Source organism: Macrobrachium nipponense, chromosome 2 (assembly GCF_015104395.2).
Source record: "Macrobrachium nipponense isolate FS-2020 chromosome 2, ASM1510439v2, whole genome shotgun sequence".
Classification (NCBI taxonomy): Eukaryota; Metazoa; Arthropoda; class Malacostraca; order Decapoda; family Palaemonidae; genus Macrobrachium; species Macrobrachium nipponense.
The window spans coordinates 3,517,685-3,522,684 of NC_087201.1; positions in this window are offsets into that span (position 1 = coordinate 3,517,685).

Consider the following 5,000-nt stretch of genomic DNA (forward strand, 5'->3'; position numbering starts at 1 on the left):
CATTTATCACACCAGATTTTAGTGATAAAAGATCTGGTGTACATGGAAATCGCACTGGAATGGAAGTACATTCACTACAAATATAGTAAATATATAATATACATTTACTCTGTTTACGCGCCCATATGCAAACACCAGCTTTTATCAGTCGACACAAGAAATCAGGAGGAAGTAAAGGAGGGCGAGAAAGCAGGAAGAAGGAAAGAGAGAAAGAAAGAGAGCGAGGAAGCAGGGAGAAAAAATATAACTTCAAATCTAACTGGAAATCTGATTTCCGTTTTACCAGAGTTCGAATTCATCCCAGAAGATTAACTCGGGGAAGTTTGTGAAATGCAGAAAACATGAGGGCTGTTGCAACATGTATCACAATTTTCTTAGATTTCTGATTTTTTTTGTCGTCTGATTGTTTGTGAATGAAAATACGTGAGGCAGAATGTTTCTAAAATAATAGATCTATCATATTTAATTTCTTCGTCCTCTCACCTTTGTCTTTTTCTGAGAGCAAAGAAATAACGTGAAAAAACCATAAAATCACTAGTTCTGTTGCTACCTCAGTGATGAAAGTAGAAGAAAATCCTTCGTATTTATATTTTCTCATTTCAAGATCGGTTTTCTTCTTGACTCCGTACTTTTGTAAACACGAAAATTACATTAGTAAAAGCGAGAGACATTCTATGGCCTAATAATCTTATGGAATAGTAGGTGTAAAATAATTTCATACACACAAATTTTTCTCTCTCTCTCTCTCTCTCTCTCCTCCTCTCTCTCTCGTCTCTCTCTCCTCTCTCTCTCTCTCTATGATTATCCTCCTTGTTTCTCGTAAAACTGCAACAACGAAGAGTGCGATTTATGAAAGGAACTCTTCGACAACATTTCCCAGAAGTAGGCGTGATCACATTAAGTCATGAGAATTCAGTGCCCTTTGCGATGCTTGGGATTATTTTAGATAAGTATATAATGAATACAGTAGCATAATTATGGAACTACTATATAAAACTTAACACTATAAAATGAAATACTTTTCATGCTACCTGTATAGACACTAACACATGCATGGCAAGTAAAATTTCTACAAACACCTTCTATAAACGTTGTTGTATTTCAATGGAAAAGACTTACTTCCTAGGCAAACACATTCTAAATCAGCTTGAGGGACTAATATGTGTCGTCCGATCGCTAACCTTATCAAATATCCTAAAAACGTCTCGTGCAGGGTCACGGTCCGGATCGCATAAAGACAGAACCAATCTTGCACAGCCTCATTCATTTGTTTCTGGGTAAGAAAAACAGGCAATAATGGAGAGATTCATATGACTCCAATACACAAGACCTTGAAACATTGTGCAGACGGAGCTCAGCTCACTCAAGCAAAGGAAACAGGAGTGATAACTTTAATCTTGCAGAGAGACAAAGAATGACCAGCAGAGTCAATAAAAGTCATTGTCATCGCTGCCTTGCCCTTACAACATAATGCCTTCATTGCAGATATTAAGATCATACATTTGTTGAATATTTCATTCAAATGTTACCTGCAACTGAAACGGATTGTGATTCATTGTCACTCGTACGCATATCTAATATGAATCCCTGAAAAAAAAAAAAAAACAAGGAGTGGGGCGGGGGTTGGAAAGCAAAGTGGAAAAGCCCACAAATGTCTGAAAAAGTCTTTCGCGTTTACTTAAAGATACAGGAATTTTAGGGTAAGATTATTTATGATTATATATAAGAACAAAAATGTAAAAAATTAAAAAAATAGTGCATGTTAAAAAGTGCGGGAATAATTATTTATAAGAAAATATATATTTATTTTAATTTTTAGCATGTACCCTGAGTAAACTGGAGGTCGGATTCACTTCATAAACAGAGCCATTTTCTTTAAATTCTTTATTTATGACTTAATTATCATATTTCACAAATAAGTTTACCGGTAGTGATCTTCACAGACAGACAGCGAAAAGGCATTTTATTATAGCGCCGCAACTCCTCGTAAGGGAGCATAGCATCAATAATTACGACTGACCGTGACAAATTAAGGCGCCATAAGCATAAAGGGCCGCGATAATTGAGAGTAACGGCTTTGCCTTTTGCACCCATTGAAGAAACAGCATCCTGGATGGAATAAGTCTTAGTATCCTGCTTTCAAAGTCACTGATATTTTACTTAGTGTTTATTGTTTTTTCAATTTTTGGTTTATTAAGTGGGATGGAAAAGGTATTATGATTTTCGCTTTACAAAAACCTGGGGCACTTTCACTTTCAGGAACTCAGTTAGAGAGGTTGGACAACAAACTGGAAGAAAGGAAGTGGGAATGGAGCTAAATTAAAAACCTGTACAAGTGAAAATAATTCGGCGCGATCCAGTACTCTGCACAGCATATCATGCTATACGTGCCGCGAGCCATGAAACCTTCAGCCGCAGCCCGGTGGTGACCTGTCATTTATCGTTGTCAGACGCACGATCGTCACTCACTTTAACCTTAAATAAAACCAAAACCACTGAGGCTGGAGGTCTGCAATTTGCTACGTTTGGTTATTGGAGGGTGGATGATCAACATGCCAATTTGCAGCCTCTAGCCTCAGCAGTTTTCAGGATGTGAGGGCGGACAGGAAAAGTGCGGACGAAGAGAGAAAGACATCTCAATAGCACGCAAAGGGACGCTGCAGATAACATTCGCTAATACCTACGTGCACCACATGAGGTGGACTGACGGCACTGACTCCTTATAAGGATGGAAAACGTACACATATCTTCTGAAATATCTGTTGCCTTCGAAAGAGACTTACATCCTCAAATATTTTTTCTCGTTTTAAACGTTTTCGAGAGAATGCACAAGTTCCTATAAAATCATGTGTGTTTAGATTTCTACTTCTGTATCATCAAAGGCTGATAAGGGAGAATAATACACAGAACAGTGTGAAACATTCCTTGCTGATCCGATGACAGGTTGTTACCATACTGTTCAGCTCTGCGATTCACTCACTTCACATTGCAAATCTCGTTTTTTTTATTCACGTTTAATTATTCGAGTCATGATTCCACTAATCTTATTAGTCCTATGTAAAATAACAATTTTACGTAATAGAATATCTGGAAAATTAATTTATATTTCAAAGAGGATCATTCTTTACCTAAGTAAAGATACGCTAAGAGTACAGTAAAAAGAAGCACATTAAAGACTATATCAGCGAGCATAAATTTGAAATGGTTTCCTCAGATAATAAAATTTTTTTTAAACTATTCTGTTGCCAATATTCCTGAGAAATACCTACTTATTTTAGATAACATTTCATTTGTTTCTCATATATAAAATGTGGTCTATGGCAGAGACAGACCAATCTGACCACGAGACAAGTTTAAGCAACATAATTGTTTCCTTGTTAATCCCTGAAGTATCTTTTGGAACAAAAACATAAAGTCAGCCTCATAAGTCTTTTAAATCAGGCCTAACTAAGACAATTGAGACGTTACACCATGTGTACATTTAATTACTCTTTCATCGTCCATAGCTAATAAAGTAGTATTGTGAGGGACGTGCAAATACATTCAATGGTGGTTATTATGTCTCTGTAAAAAGAAAAACTATTGAGATGATTATTTGTCTGCCCATCCGCACTTTTCCTGTCCGCCCACAGATCTTAAAAACTACCCATGGTAGAGGACTGCAATTTGGTATGTCGATTACCCACCTTCCAGTCATTAAACCTACCAAATTGCAGTCGTCTATCTCAGTAGTTTTTATTGTATTTAAGGTAAAGTTAAAGATAGTCTTGTAGCTGGTACCGCTATAGGTGCCAATAACCCAGGCGTATACCGGGCTGTGGCTGAGAATTTCATACAGCATTATACGCTGTTTAGAAAACTCGATTGCGCCGAAGAAACTCCGGCCCAATTTTTATGGAAAGTATACAGATGGAATCTTTTAACACTAGGTACTAGTAAATGTTTTGAGGATCGATAGATCGATAGTTGCTGACTAAAAAAAAAAAAATATGAATTCAATTACTAACTCACTTTCTATAAGAAAAAGAAAAAAAAATCGTAATTTCATGAACACAAATAAATCAGTATACCATGTTTTACGCAACATTATTAAATCAAACTTGTGTCTTCAAACCCAGCAATTCTTCAGTGTGGCAAGAGGACAAACTACATTAATCAAGATTTGACCTTTCATGCGACCAGGGACATTTCACTGACCAATCCAGCGTTGGGATTCGGTTCAGCTGAACAAGAATAAAAACAAAGAATGACGCTTCTCAGAACGGAGGAGGAGATATGTGAAAGAAAGATGAGAGTACTATAACAAATTCAATATTAATTTAAAGAACGTGACAGTATTCATTTATGGAATTGAAAGGTTTCCTAAAATATGTAACCTGAAGATTCGAATTGCACGAAAACTGAAGATGTATCTTTATTCTAATATATTCCTAATCTTGAAGTTACTTCATAAGCCGTGAAATAAACGAAAGGAGACAGGATAGCGCGCAGGTAAATCATAAATAAATGACAAGGAATTGCAAACACATGAAAAAAGGAAGACCCATATTTAGTTTTATGGGAAAAGAGACACAAACTGAAGACGGAGAAAAACATGACAAGACAACAACGTGAATCTTTCCCCTTTGCATTCTATTGATTTTCTCTAATTTCAGCAAATAAAAATAAAAATTCGTTCCTTGATTAAATAAATACTCGTTATCTGTCGTCGTCGAGCGTTGGCGATTACCACCTGAACAGAGATCGTGTTAGTTTCCCTTCCTCGTCCATTCTTGCCTCATTAACCTTTGAATCATTTCTCTTTCGTTCTGACCCTTTTCGGTTGATTTTTCCCTTTCCCTCTTGTTTCCTTATGCAACGCTTCATGTAACTCCGTCGTTTATTATCTTATTTCCGGTACCTGCTTCGCTCTCTGCTTCAAGACCTGGAATTCTCTTAATAACTTTAGTGACGTCGTGATCAAGTAATAATCCGAAACATGATATAGCTCCCCCTCCATC